The sequence below is a fragment of the Colias croceus genome, chromosome 8 (genome assembly GCF_905220415.1).
Source record: "Colias croceus chromosome 8, ilColCroc2.1".
NCBI lineage: Eukaryota > Metazoa > Arthropoda > Insecta > Lepidoptera > Pieridae > Colias > Colias croceus.
In genome coordinates this window covers 8,239,799-8,257,129 of record NC_059544.1, presented here as the reverse complement: position 1 = coordinate 8,257,129, position 17,331 = coordinate 8,239,799, and positions in this window count along the sequence as shown.

Sequence of the window (17,331 nt, the reverse complement as noted above, 5' to 3'; positions counted from 1 at the left end):
AGCTTCACACAATGGAACGTTCAATGTGCCAATTACCTCGATCTGAGTAAACAAGAAATTCTATTCTAATGAAAACAAAATACGGTGAATCCAATAAAATCCGGCTTAACGTTTGTAGCATACGCAAATCGTCAAACGCGTAACAAACAACACCAAATTAGAAGTAAGCCACAGTATTAGAAAGTTCTTTTCCCTTGTACATTTGAAGTAATCTCAACATCGCACCGGCTGCGTAATACTGCCGCAATTCGGCTTCTGGAACCCTAACGACTTTTGGACTTTAACTCGGTATATAAAAGAGTCTTAAAATATTTTCGGGAAAGTGCGTCTTCTCGTTATTCGAAATTGAAAGATTCTGAAATCTAGAAAAATGACAAATTAATAATGAAGTCATGCGTTAACATAGTAATATGTTTGGTTTTTGCCTAATATTAAAAATGTATGTTTGCATGAAATGACTATGAAATATTACATTAAATATGTATTGTTTATGGTCTATTAGATGCTTATGTGTTGATAAAATTTTGAAGGTTGAGACCCAAGGTTTAATGGCAAATAAATTACAGTTTAATAAATATTCAAAAGTAATTAAACTCGTGTTCTAGCAATAATTAAAAATAACGATTTTTAGTTAAATTAATAATTTATTATCGTATATTTCTAGCTTAGCGTTTTATTAAAGACAATCTTGAAATGTTATTTAAGTTCCTATACATAATGAAGCAAATTAACTTGCAAATCATGTAGGTACAATATTGACAAAAACATCGTATATATTGTATTAATAACCCATATATCAACATATCCAATTCCAAAATATACCCTAAGGGCGACACGTTCAATAACCTTGTTCTGAAATACTAATTAACGTCGTCTCATTAAATACATCACAAAAAATAACATTCATAATAATAACATAACAAGGCCGCTGTAGGCTTTATTTATATATTTGTAATATACACATTAATACAACTACATATAACTCCTTACGTTAATAAGCTCATATTATTATATTACGTTACCTATGACAAATTAGGTGATAAGTGTATTGAAAGATATTCAAACAAGAGTCTGTAATATTATATAATATTATGTATATCTATAATTATATGAACAAATAGTGATGCTACAAATGAGAGCCTCGGACGTTTTTGAGAACGTTGATATTAAGTACTAGTTGCGGGCGAACGTCGAACTGCCTTCAAAATGATGAATGTTATTTTACCTAGACAACTATCACAATCTACCAAAGACTTGTATTGTATTGTAATTTTAAGCTATTGCATAGCTACTATCGCGGGCCTTGAGCGCGGGGACCGAATCAAGAAATTCCGTAACGAAAAAACCTCACGCTCCCCACTCCGACGGGCGGAGGTGTGGCTTGAAGGCATAGCATGCAATAGCTTTACCGCGGCAGTCCCCGAGTGTCACACGTCGTTTTTTACATCGTCTCAAACTTTTTGGTCTGTGTAGAGCATGTCAATTTGATGAAAATCTTTCGAGCTGTTCTTTCTCATATAAAAAAAGATTTTATATCTTGACCTATGCGTGTTACGTGTAGAACCCGTTATAAATATAGCCTATACTATCCAAGCTGCTATGCCAAATATCATACAAATCTAACCACCTGTTTTTGATCGATAAAATAGCAAACATCAATCCATCCATCCATCACAATCTTTCACATTATTAATATTGGACAGAACGGTATCATTAATTTACTTAAATTTCTTTAAACTCAAAGATAGCCTCGTATTTCCAATGCTCTGTCAAGGCACAGATAGTTATAATACTTGTCAAGGTGATTAATTGCAAGGATTGTTACATAACCGGGTCAGTTAGAGTTCATTTACAGTCATCAGGCTTTACCAAACGTGGTACTGTTAACGATAAATTAACCATAAGTACTAGTTCTCCATTAGGTTTGATCCGCTTACGCTTAGCCGGCTTACTCCTGTATACAGTCATACATCACGTGTGATGATGATGTTGATCCTATATTATACTCTTAACTACTTACATTTGCAATTATCAGCACGCAGTTGAAGTTAACTGATGGCTGAAAATACGTCTACGTCTACAACGAAAGATTGTCCTACGTTGTTTAAATTTAAATAACCAAATAATTTCAATAGTATTTTTCCGAATATCAATTATTATAAATGGTATTATAGTATGACAAAGGAGAAACTGCAGATGGACACTCATTGACAATGTTTTTGTTTAAAACATAATTTGCATATGAATATGTACGAAAGTGCTTGTAATACACTCTTAACTTTAACGAGATATGAATAAAATGAGGGCTTCAGTCAGTATAATACTTTCTCAAGTCAAAAGGAAAGTACTATGTCAAACTATTCGCGTTATGAGTCGTGCTATATGTAACTTCTACGTAAACTGCAATCTTCAAGCAAAATACCGCGAACTGACACTTAGAGTTCACTAACTAGAATGGTACGATTTCAATACACAAGATTCTATTGTGTATTGTGTATAAAATAAGGGCAATAAATCTGTGTAGTTCCAGTATTGTGTTAGTATTTTAATTAAATTATCACTTTATTTAAAATTATAAATGTAACAGCTTTATTGATTTCAATACAAACACAATTTATTAATCACAAAACTCAATACAAACACTCGTTCCTAAAGCTATCGATTCTGTACATCCAACCAAATCTATTTCGTCGAAATTATTCGCTATTTCAAGAATAACAATTAACCGAGTAAGCCTCAAAGTGAAGTACCATGTCATGCGTGTCACGTCTGCCTCACCGATGGATTTTATTCCAAACAAGTGATCGATCTTCTTTACCCAAACACCTTTTGCCCCTGTAATAGGAATTCCAGACGAGACATTTCCCTAATTACTACACTGAAGTACTATATTGATGCTAAATTGACTATAATCGAGTATGAAAACACGTAAATTTAGCGTGTTAATAAATACAGTTCAATAGGTTCAATGATATTATTAACGACAAAGTTTTATTCGTCCAAAAAGGTAAAAGAAAAAAACAGTACGCATTACTTGTTTCCAAGTAACATTCGCTAAGGATCCCTAGCAATTATTTTTAGACTTGTTATCAGACCAAAATCTTGAAAAGGGTGATGGATTGAAAGGTTAAGTGTTGAAGGTTTACTTATAATTCGAGCGGTTATTATGCTTATTATTATAAACTACCATTTATCATGACGTTGTTTTTCTGAAAATTATAATATATGACTGGTTAGCCAGAGCGTTTTACATCGATGTGTCCTTTACCAGAAGGCTTAGTATGAGTTATGATCTGAAATGTTGTGGATATTATTTAAGACTAGATGGTGACAACTGCAGACGTTGTTCGTCGTTACTGCTGACAATATTGTAACGGACCGATATCTTGCAGAGTGGGCGATAGCTTATAGCGAGCTTACATCGTGTCGACAGATCTGAAGTTCACTGTAGATGCTTTATAAATGTTGTAAACACAGAACATATAAAGAGAGGTTTGTAAATGTAATAATCTCTAATAAAAAATATATAATACTTACTGACGGTGAATATTGAGGTCTCATACTTACTGGGACGTCTGGGGACTGTATACTAAACGATTCTTGTAACATTATTCGAAGTCATATAACTATGTCTTGAAATTCTCAAAACATACCTACTTTAAATTATGTTACAGTGTTCGCTAAAGCTGAAAAGTTGGAACCTTATTTGCTATAATTTACACTGGGAAATCGTAGTAAGCATATACAAACCTATTTTCATGTTTGAATATAAAAGTGTAAATTAAAACGCCCTAAATATTTTCAATACGAAAAGTAAGCAAATGCAAAAGCTATTTAATTATACACAAAAAGCGTTTTAATTTATTTTGCTACACACGATACTGTAATTTATATACATTTTATTGCACTGCACACGATATTTGCAATCCGTTACACTTATTAATGTTATGAAAAATACCCTTAGCTATTTTATTGCATCTCATCAACATGCCCCTTTACGATAAAATGGGGTCAGTTACCTCTTATTCCCAATCAGTTTACGTCGTGAATTAAACTGACTGACAAATTCATATAATACCATAACTGGTTATTGCGATCATAATATGAATTTGCCAGTCAGTGCAATTCACGGCGTAATCTGTCTGGAAATAAGAAGTCATAATACGGTCTCAGGATAACGCCGCTCATTTATTTTGCTTTCGCATAAAAATATTGTCACCTTAAAATACAGCCATTAAATTGTGACTAGCTTGCGACCATAAACGCCACTCACAGCTTAACCATCGCAGGGAAATGCTTTTACGGTTCGCTAACAGCTGTATTTGGAATAACATAAACTAGATTTCAACTTTAATGACTGCATTTATACTTTAGAGTTCGGACTTTTCGTGTATTATTTGATAACGGTGAAGTTAAAGCTAATTTACGTCACATTCGATCTTTTGGGAATACTCCAGATTCAGAGAAGATTAATGGCTGGGTTAACTCATTATGTTTAAGCTTTGACTCGTTTATAATTTGTCAACGAGAACGAAAAATTTTGGGAGCTGGATTTTTTTTTCCTCTAGGTATTGTGGGTGACAAAAAAACATTTAGGCCATAAAAAAGGCTTATTACCTCTAAGTAGCATAATAATTTATTCAGGTGGCTACCTCTATATAACCAAAATTTACATGGGAACTAAACAATAATAAAAAGAATAATTTGGACACTGGACACTGGTCCGTGGTGAAGCCATTAACAAAGAAAACAAAATAATTTGCAAATAACAAAAATTTTATAATTCATTGATTCTAACTTTTCCTAATAAAGCTTTTTCAAGAAATCAAATGCTAATATGAAAGCCCGTCCCTTTTATAACAAGTCATATATTTCCTTAGCCATATATTATTTACATTTAACAGACGCCTGAACGCTATCCTATTAAGGGTTACGTCGTATGTATATCGATGCTATGAGGCGTATGCAATCTGACCTCGTCCAAATCGAAGTTCGACTTAATAGGCGTCTCAAGAGAGTTCCTTTCCAAGCGTTGAAACGAAAAATACAATATCATTAGATACGCTGTAATAAGAAATACATTTTTTATATCTCATGCCGTTTACAAAGGTATTTACCTACACTTTGCTGAACTATGTGATGATTCACTTTTTATACAGAACTTTCTATGCGATCAAAATGGTAAATATAAACTTGTATGTTAATCTTAAGGGCTAAATTGATTGCAATAAAATTAGCCAAACAGATACGTCACACATACATATAATTATGTTATTAGCGCTCTGTTTTTGTCAGTCTCAAATAAACTAAAAGCAGTAAGCTAGAGATCAATATTAATCATCTTTCAATTAGGTACTGTAAATATGGATTGGCAAGAAAAATGCGCGTTATTGTTAAGGTACAATTAATGTAGTCTCTAGAGGATTGTACCGGAATTACTTACTATTTTCCTACTTATTTTCTTTGACATAAAAAGTTTTTTTAATAAACAACCTTTCTGAGAAAACTGAATGAATTCTGGAATTAGATGATATTGGCACAAGCTGATTATCAACCATAGAGGGTCAGCAAAACAGATATACCTAATTGCCGTGACAGTTTTTTTTCTGTAGTAATATTTATAACTAGCTGCGCTTCGCGGTTTCATCCACGTGGCTCCGCTCCTGTTGGTTTTAGCGTAATGATTATTATATATATAGCCTTCCTCGATTAATGGGCTATCTAACACCGAAAGAATTTTTCAAATCGGACCAGTAGTTCCTGAAATTAGCGCGTTCAAGCAAACAAACAAACTCTTCAGCTTTATAATTGATTTATATAGATTTGCATCCGGAGAAGTAATATATAGGTAATATAAACAACAAAACCTGAGATAAGTATTTGAACAAAAAAAGGATTTTGCATCTTTTTAACACTGTGCGATTTATATTTAAAAAATGATAAACGGTTAATTTATTTTAATTTATTTATTTATATATTAATATTATTTTCACATTCATTTGTACTCGAAATCATCACTAGTGAATTAAGTATGGAAAAATTATTAGGTACGCCCGGCCCTATTAGAGCGTCTCTATAATTATTATCTGTATAATTATTACTGCTAATAATAGATACGACTAATGTTACGTTAAGTTTTACATCACGTTACTTGTTACCTTTTATACTGGAAGAGATCACTTATAAGTGATAAGGCCGCCAAATAAGTTGTACTCTTTCTATTTGTAGGTTTCCTATGTGTACAACTGTAATAAATTCGAAAGAAGAATTTTTCAAGAATTGTGTTTTTTATTATATCATACTCTGTTTCATGCGCTACCAATCTCAACGATTCGCTTTAAATTCTGTAACAATTTCCATTTACATTAAAGTAAAAGGAAACTTGCCTTTAGAAAATATGAATATTAATTAAAATTAAAGATACCTTTGACCCAGTACAGCTGTTGCCTGCCTACGTGACTACAATGCTACAAACTACAAAGCAATTAATACTTTCCGATTGTTTAATGTTTCATGAATATCGTATGAATTAATTAAGTTATTGTCATATGCAATTATCAACTATTTAAATAATGGAAAATTGATTTTCTTTCTTTGTTTTGAACATAGTTGTTTCTATTAGTCTCAGTTACACAATGTCTATTACTAGCTTTCCACACGCGGCTTCATCCTCTTTGTAGACATTTTAACAAATTATAATATACTTAACCTTCCCCATTTACTCTATATTTTAAACAAACCCGCTTCAAAATTCAAAGCGTTGTTTTAAAGGTTTAAGCATATAATATTATAGTGACAGACATACAGCGACTTCCTTTAACTATGTAGTGATAAACTACATACAAGGAGATCTATGCCGCAAAATCTAATGAATTTACATGTATCTTGTTTTATTTATTTATTTATTTATTTATAACACTTTATTGCACAAACTAAAATTAAGACAAAATAACATTAAAATACAAAAGAAAGGCATAGTTTGTACAAGAGGCGGCCTTATTGCTGAGCAGCAATCTCTACCAGGCAACCTGATGGGAAAGGAAATGTATGAAGTTAATGGGATAGTGCAAAATGTCTTCTTGCAAAATCTTGTTATATAAAGAGCTCTTATCATCCTGCACTAGTTTCGATACATAGTACTTCAGCCAATTTACAAGCTTAGCATAGGAGACAACTACTTATTACTTAAACCATGTAAAGTTTGAACGTTAAGCTTGACACTAGAGTAAATCACGCATACAAGAATGCATGTAACAACATAATATATGATTTTTCCTGAACAATTTTACAGACATTGTTTCACCTTTTTTACTAAGACGGTGAATAATCATCATCTTTTTCAGTAGGTACCTACGGTTATTATTTTTGTGTTTAAGGGCAAAATATATAAGCGCAGTCCCGGATTCGATCTGTTCGACCACTTTTGATTAATCTGTATACTTGAATATTATAAAGTTGAGTTGATTTGTTTGTTTGTTTGAACGCGCTTATCTCAGAAACTACTGGTCCGATTTGAAAAATTCTTTCGGTATTAGATAGCCCATTTGTCGAGGAAGGTTATAGGCTATATATCATCACGGTAAGACCAACAGGAGCGGAGTAATTTGTAGTAAGGAATACTATCACGACTATATAACACATAATTCAAAGGTACGGTAGAAATTAAATACTTATTATGATTGGCGTGCGTAAATTTCTGTAAGTTATAGGTTGCCTATTTTATTTTTCTTTGAAACTAGAGACTCTATTTAATCAAGAGCCTAGCTTCTACCATTTGTTACTATCATTATGAGACCCTTTTCCTTGCTATATTTAGACCGGTAGTTCCAGGAATTTCACCCAGATTCACAATACCAATTAAGGTTAGCAAAACATTCGTAATTAATTGTTTTAGATGCACGGACGACATGATTACACTATCAGCTTACCCAGTCCACGTTCATTATTCAATATAGAGTTGAGCATGAACCTTAATACTCCTGTGTGTTACATACGTACAAAATATAAGGGTATAGTAATTTTGTAAACTAGAGCCGATTTTTCAATCCTTGGTTAAAATTTATCGACGTATTACACGAACATTTTAAAATGTCACCTGTAAACTGTCAAATACGGACAATTAGAATACATTTTAGAAATGGTAGTTTAATAAGTTATTCGATGAATAAGTTTTAAAATGAATCCCAAAATGTGTTGGTAAGCGCATAACTTTAGAACAGCTGAACCGATTTCTTTAATTCTTTTTTTATCAAATTCCTTGAAGTACAATGATGGTTCTTATGTAGAGAAAACGTGAATATGTACCACGGGCGAAGCCGGGGCGGACCGCTAGTTTTTAATAAATTCACTCAAATTACAATACTATTTTTAGGCGCTTTCATCTTTCATAGTCTGAAACAAATCTCACTAATTTGAATTATTTGCCACAATAATTGCGTCGCACGAACGCTTTGGATAAATCAGTAAGTTATTCATTAAGAAAATCCAATTTAATTTAAATGGATCATGGAGAATTAGTTAACTATAATACAATATTTTTTAATTATATCTTTCTGGAAAATTGAACTATATTTTAGAACTATTATTATTACCTAAAATAGGCGGTCTTATAATTATTACACCGAACAAACCCACGCGATTTTATTCGCCTTTATTAAAATAAACAGCCATGTATGTATGTTTACCAGAATCACAATTTTAGCTGATTCGCGTATGAACAACATCCACCACTTTTTCTTATTGCGTACTTTTCTCCATCGCGCCAAAAGAAGTATAACTTCTAACGCGTGTACATAAGTACACGCACTCTTTTTTTATAATTATTGTTACATTGAATTTTGATTTTGATTTCTCTTACAATTCTAAACACAATGTTAATATGATCAAGTAGGTATGTGTAAGTATGGCAAGAGCACTGAGGTATAAGATATTATGAGTTTCTGAGGCAAAGGATATCATCCAAAAAAGAGTCGTTATAATTGAACTTTAGGCTTAAGGCTTGGAATATCCATTATCTACCAATCAAATTTACAAAATCTATTTCAAAATAATCGTTTTAAACACACACCACACACGCACACAATTATTTCCAATCTATTTCTGACATGTCACTACAGACGTTTCCAACAATTTATGTTCATGCCTGTTCCTGCTATATACAAAATGGCTGACCTATTAATTATTATCTAATTATGATTGATACAATACTAATTACAGTAATACCTTAGTAATACGATATATCCTTCGAAGGAGGAAGAAAAATATGATAGAGGAAAACAATCGTTATTTTTGCGAAACCATTCGAATACAGCAGTGAAGCGGATGATATTACGTATAAACATAAAAATGAATGTGGAATTCGGAACAATATATTCCTCCTGTAAAAATACATTGATTTTATTATTTTCATAACAACAGCGTTTTATTAAAATACTAGCTTTCCGCCCGCGGCCTCGCCCGCTCTGTCAAATTGTATACTATAAGACTTTCTTCTTGAATCACTCTATCTATTTAAAAAAACCCCATCAAAATCTGTTGCGTAAATTTAAAGATCAGGATAAAGACTCAGAGAAGGTGAAAAACGAATTTGTTTTATACTATGTATTGATACTCAATACGACATAAGTTATTTTGTACAATAGGTACATATTAATAATATGAATATCATTCACACGATTATCATATTAACATATCGATTATAAATAATTTAAATAAGAATATTATAATATAAAAATATAGCTATAATTCAAAAGAGAACTCTTACAGAAATATATTATTAATTGAATTTTAATGACGAGCTTGCCATTTTAATTAAAACTCGTATAAATAATTTTAAAGCTCTTTAATGTGCTGATGAATGTTTTCAAATATTTAACTAATAAATTAGGGCAAATCAATCACGAAGTAGAACTAATTAGTTTACTTGAAACACCACTTAAATAATTATACGATTAAAATATATTAATATAAGTGAATTAATTTACTTAAAATTGAAATTATAATTAAAATCATGAAGATATTAATCCAATGAGTTCATTAATTAACAGTTCGCTTGCTTCAGGTATATTTGCCCAGGAAAAAAACTAAATAATATCAATTATGTACTCAGCAATAATGTAGTTATATATTACCATAGATAATATAATAGTATACTTGTAACGTTTTACTACAACTATACGCAGTTGCAAAGGTTTAAAACAATACTACAAGACTTCAGAACACACCTATATATTCAACCATTTTTTATTTATAATCTTTATTGCATACAAAACTAGATACATAAAACATATTTTACATAAAAACAGGACAACCCTTCTCCATCTCATTTGATCCGAAAATCCTTAATTGAGGACGGCAGATGCACAACTAATTGTTGCAAATGCTAATGAACGCTTAGCATCAGGTGACGCCTGATAGTTTGCCTTTCCTTAAATGCTTGCCATTTTTATTTCGTGTTGGATTTCCTGTGATAATTTAAATTAGACTCTAGTTTGTTAGCTTATCAAAAATGCCGAATATTCAGCCTAAATATTAATAATACTGTAAGTTAATCTCGCACTTATTATTGTAAGTAATGTATCTGATTCATAATTACAACAATATAAAAAAAATATATGTATGAAGAGATTAGAGGAAACATTAGTATAGTAAACACAATCAAAATTAATTTAATTCAAGTAATATTCCTCGTCAATTGCTATTAATAATATAATATGCAAATTCCAAATTCATATTCTGTGACCTGTAAAGACTAAAGATGAAACAGTTAAATATTACAATAGTATTAATATTTATAAAGATAATTTAAAATGATACATTTGTAGAGAGTTCCAGATTCTGAATGTAAAATAAACTAGCAAGTCATCCAACAAATTTCATAGCGCGGGAACATCTAACCAAATTTAAGGCGACCACTTTACAAAGACCTCTGGAACTTACGTGATATGACACATAAAACTGCACTGCAACTGCTTGCATAAAATTAGGGCTGTCACTCATGAAGTTTTATAGCAGGGTACCTATAATCTAAGAAAATATAAAATACATCAAAATCACCTACAATTTGTTCAAGTTATACATGTAATATTATTTACTTTAATACCCGTTAATTCATACAGATAAGTAATTAACTTTTAACTTAACAATTTAAATATCTACAATTATCAAAAAAGCTCTACTTTCTCTAACCTAAAAATAATTTTCGTAGAAGTAAGTATTATAAATCCAAACAAACGACATGCGCAAGGGTTCCCCCCTTGATGGGTAATATGAATATGTTATAAAAAACATATCTACATACGAATATTTTCTAAAAACATTAAGATCGATAGCTATTAAAGAGTTATGAATAAATATTACATGCGAATGGAATTCAAATAAAATTGTTAATCAAAAAATATCTAACATAACAAAACTATCGAGAATTTAACGTAAAATTACACCAATATAACGATTTATTCTCAACTGCGTGTATTCCTTCCGCTTATAAATTTTCGACGCACACCCCTAGCTGAGGTCAGGATAAACTGGCAGATATCAGCCACTACATTCTAGTTCGGGAGACGCGACCAGACGGCGCCAAATTTTATGACTCACTTTTGCCAAAATACGTACCGATTCAGTGCATTTGGCACTATACAATCTATCCTCTGATACTATTCTTACTTGATACGTATAATAACGCTATTGTTAAATCTAGAAGCAAAATATTATGTTTATGGATATGCTAGATATTTCATAAGATTTTATCACACATTGAGAAACATTTTCAACTTTTCACAAATTCACTTACTGAGCACGTAGCTTATCCAATTCCACGAAGCCTAAATCGATATAATAAAACAAGCACTGAATTCTTACATTTCATAATAACATAAATGTGTTTTTGCCTTTATATTTTATAAGATATGCATTACTGTTCGTGATTATTTCCTCTTCTTGGTATCTCAAAAGTCCTTTGTTCTCTGAAACAGGTAAACAAATATATTGAAAAATTGTCTGTGATAACTAAATAAAAGATTTTAGCAAGACGCGGGTTCCAATCCCGCAACGTTAGCGATTACTGATTGATTTTTTCTATTTTTTAAAAATTTATATTTATTAAGTATTTCAATACTATAAAACTAAATATCAAATTAAATAAAACATAACAACAAACACATCTCTATAACCAATTCTATAACAAACAGAAATATCGACTGTCAATCGATAACTTTTTCTTTTGAGCCCTCTCTTTGAAACGTTTGCAAAATAAATAAATCTCACAGAATACATCCGTATAGCTATAGTTATTCCCCAAATTCACTAAACAACTGTAGGGGAGTAAACAATATTTAGTTTCATGTCGTATGTAGCGAGGGTGCAAATGCTATGATTAATAAACTTATCCGATCATAAAATATTTACTCCGTAAGTAATGTGTACATAAAATTAATATTGGCCAAAATTGACATTTCAACAATTAGGTAATAATATATTTTGTTCGCTTATTCGTTCATAAAAATGTGATACATTAGCAAGATTTCATACAAACTGTATAAAATGTGCTGCTTTAAACTTTTGTGTACATAAATGAATTTTGACCAAAATTGACTTTCAACAAATAATATTGAGTTTACTTATTCGTCATAAAAATGTGATAGTGGTTTTCATAAAACTGTTTAAACAAAAATGGTATTCAGGATAACAATCTTTATTGTAAACATTGAACATATTTTATGAGAAAGTGAGCGCATAAACTAGGTAAACCTGTCAAATGAGTGGTTCCCGCCGCTCACTTTGGTTCACAGATAACATAAATAAAATTAATGTTATATGCTACGAGTATTCTACTTTAAATCTTGACTCTGTGAAGTTATTCTTATTTTATATACGTGTTTATAAGGATGTAGGTAATATTTATAGGGGTATTAAAATGTTAATAACTTTAATACAATGCATAAAAGAAAATTACACTTCACACTGCTATATTTAACTTTTGAATTGGCGTTTTATCCCATAATCTCTGCCAAAATAATATAATATTTAATAATTTATTAAATCATTACGTGATTAGTAACAGATTCTTAACTCCAATATTTTACACAAAAAGGAAATACATTAACAAAACTCCTTACACTTAAGTCATGCCGAACACGGTACGCCGTACAGCCATAAAACTATTTTGACTCATTTCGCCACGTAATCTTTGTTACTTCCGTACAAGCGCGAATAGGGTTGCGCATTGCGGCCCGAATGCCGCTTCTATAAGCTGACTTATAAATTGCTTTAATTTAATAGATCGCAACTGTGAACTGAGGGGTTCACCGCTTACACTCATTTTTCTCTGGGGACGCTATCGTAACATAAATAACGCCGAATTCAAAGTCAGAAACATTCATGGAGCTCCCGACAAGATAAATACGAGTTTATTTCCTTGGGAAACTCCAAATGGCTGGGACACACCTCCCCAAAATAAATTTAACTTTTTTAATTTGTATTTTTCGCTTTGAACGCGAATAGCGAGTGTTTGAAGTGTTTATGTTATTAAAGGATGGGAATACACATTTCGTATCCATTAGTACGCCTTTCGTGTCTCGAAAACCCTTTTATAAACAACAATAAAAATGTTAGATGACTCTTATATTCCTGATTTCTAAATAAAAAAGATACCCTTATTTAACAATTTAAAATTATACACAAATACAAGAAACAATACATGCCTTACAAGATATTATATTCATGAAAAATGAAAGAAAAATGACCATAAAACATTTTCGTACAAAATACAAATACATTTTTTAAACTCCAATACGAAACAAAATATATTTCCATTAATTAATCCGTTTGCCAACACGTGAACCAGTGCGTGGGTGAATTCGATAATATTTAAGCCTTTAAAAATACGTAAATTATTTAGTGAAAAGATCCCGATTACATGCAATGATTTTAATCCCTAAATCTGTATATTCCTAACTTCAGAATACCAGAGTTTAGGCTGCTTTAAACTCTTAATTAACTGCCCGCTTCCGTTTTACTGAATTTATTTTAATTTACAAAAATAAATCAGCACATTTAGAGTACCTACCTTTATTTTGTTACGAAAGTTGATTATCTGTACAGAGAAGGACATTATTTTAAAACCTACATTTTTTTACTCTTTACAAGAAAACTACATCTTTACCAAGTGTTAGAAGAATTAGAAGCTAGGCAGCTATTAACAATATTTAGGCAATAAATTCATCATGACTTCAATAAAGTGTTTTGTGAGTAAATAGAAAAAATATGTGTGCGTGTACTAGTGTACACACGTAAGAAGTGAAACTTTTTTATGACCTAATTTTTCAAAAAATAATTACTACTATATGCAACTTTACAGAAATACGTCGAATCACGCGTGGTAGGGATAAGAAAAAGATGGTGCGTAACGGAAAAATGTCACGCGTAACGAAAAAATGTTACATTAAATTTTTTTCCAACCCCTATAAAGAAGTTTCACTTCAATTACCTACTTATGATTCTTCTGTTACTTCAATAAAATAACACATATTACACACACATATTACAGGTAGTATGTAATCACAGTAGTAAAAACATAAACAAATATGAGAGCAATTTAATAAATGTCTACATTAGAACTGAAATATAAATTAACCGCAACCAGCTGAAGATTTATACGCCACAGGTGTAGTTATTGTTAAAGTTTAATAAGTCCCGACCGTAACATAGGGTTACAGTAAAGTTTCGTAAGACGTGTGGTCTGAAATTTAATATTAATTCGTTTCAATGGCCGTTTATTGTAGATTCGCTTAAAACAAGCGGTTTAGACTTAAGAGCGTTCTATGTATGCAAATTTTATTAGCCATTCCTGTAAAGCTATTTAAACTAAAAGCTTTAGTGTAATTCTAGAGGACAGTGGAAAAATAGTTGTGATAAAATCTAAATAAGGTATACTGTACTTACGTGTTGGAGTACTTGATTTTTCAACCTTTTGCGTGCGCTGGGAAAAAGGTTAGATGGCTTTATCGTCGTCACCTTTCATACGTAAGATTGAAGACATGTACCCATTTTTTATATAACAGATATTGAAGATAGTCCGCTTGAATCATCAGGTAGTGTGACCCGTATCCCTTTTAGTTTATTTGTACTTTGTAGTAAGGCAATAAGTTATTTCGTTTGTTTTCAATATTTATATCGAAATCGGCGATTCGGAATTTGGTTGCAAGGCTTGGTTGACAAAATGCAATACAAAAAATCAATTGACTGTAATATTTTTAAGAAAGTACCTGCTTATCTCTTCTTTTTAGATAAATAATTATATATATTCTTTAAAAAAATACATGTACCTAATGTAAAAAAAATATTTTTTCTTACCTTCTAACAAACATAATATCTTTGTGCAGCAAGACATTCTTCATCTACATTAAAGGAATTAAAACACGAAGAGGTCTCGCGTGACCTAATACCTACTTACTACGCATTTTTTTTTCTATATTATATTGATTTTCCTTCCATACTAGTATATTGTAAGCCACTATTAGATGTTTTACATATAAACGAATCTAGTATTACCATTTTCATTCTTAGAAATTCCTTCCGCAATTTCCTCGGAAGCACAGGTTGTTCTTGCGTTTATATGCATAATATTATCTTACTGAATGTTTGTTTGGATTGTGTCAATATATGCTGGTTCCTTGGTATTGCTTTTTTCTCCTATTATTTTGAACAAATCTGGCATTTGTTAAAATGTATTATAATGTTTTGAAAAACCCAAAAATATTGCAATACCTACAAAAAAGAGCGTGTATTCCGTGCACACGTGTCAGAAGTGAAACTTCTTTGGCAAGATTCAAAGATACCAAAATCGTCACCTTACTCTATGATGTGACGGTAATGCCATGACGTGACCTTGAAATTTAACTCTCAACGTGCCTAAAGAAGATTCCTTTAAATAAAAAACATAAAAAAACGCTGAAGAGGTGTAAAAACTTCAATACTCATTCATAGTCCGATGGTTTAGTTTTTTTATCACATTGTAAAATAATAAATAAATAATACCACTATAATTATTTTATGTTTCAACTTAATATAATTTATTGTTGTTACAATTATAACAATTTGTAATGAAAAAGCATACGTACCTTAAAATATACATCAATAAGGCGGGAATTATCTAAGGGATTTTGTCTAAGGGATGAAAAATATCTAAATATTTCAGTTTAAGCAAAAATAGTTTAATAAGTTAATAAGGTCTTACTCTATTACAATATTTCAACGCAAAGGGGTTATTTAGATAACATTCAACAAAATCAGGTACGAAAAGAAAAGAAATTTAAATTATTGTATTTCATTTAATGAAATACATAAATTCGGGTTGGCACAACTACAAAGTAGGCATCAACAATCCAAATATAGAGAAGAATTTTTCAGTCGTAGAAACATCAGGACTCTTGCTTCTATTATTTCAGTACAACAGTGACATGATTGCATACTATCTGATCACAATTTTTATAACCTTTTTAGTTCATTTTCTAACAAAATTAGCTTGCCAAATTTACTATATTTTGTAACAAAGAATATTTAAATAAACAAAGAATTTCTGTCCTTCTCTACAATTTTAAGCTTTGGAGAAGAATACAAAAGCTTTTTTAAACTACACACACCGGCACAATTAGCGGAACAGAAACCGATACGCGAGAACATCGTCTGGGATTTGAACGAATGGCAGCAGGTTCTCTTTACTGATGAGTGCAGAGTTCTTTTAAAACAGATCGATGGGAGACAGCGAATATGGAGACACAGAATAGAACGCCAAATAAAGTCTAATTTTGAATACACAGTGGCTTATAGTCGCGGCTCGATTATGGTTTGGGGAGGGATATGTTTGGGAGCTCGCACGGAGTTAGTGATAGTCACAGGAGGGACCATGACAGCAGATCGATACATCAGAGACATTTAAGAATAACATGGTGTACCATTTGCCCCATTTATTGGCGACGACTTTATTCTAATGCAAGATAATGCTCGTGCTCATAGTGCACAATCGGTACAGGCATATCTGAGCCACGTAGGTATACCGGTGATGCAGTGGCCAGCAAATTCCCCCAATATGAATACGATAGAGCATGTCTGGGACTTGATAAAAAGAAGGGTTAAATCCAGAATGCCACCCCCCAACAATCTGAATGAACTTGGAAACGCATTACTTGAGGAGTGAGAGCGGTTGCCTCAAGAAATAATCGATAACATAATCTGTAGCAAGCCCAGACAAATGGAAACCGTAATCAGAGCAAGAGGGGGAAACACTCGTTATTAATTTTGCTTTAATTTTATTGTAAAATCATTTAAATGCTT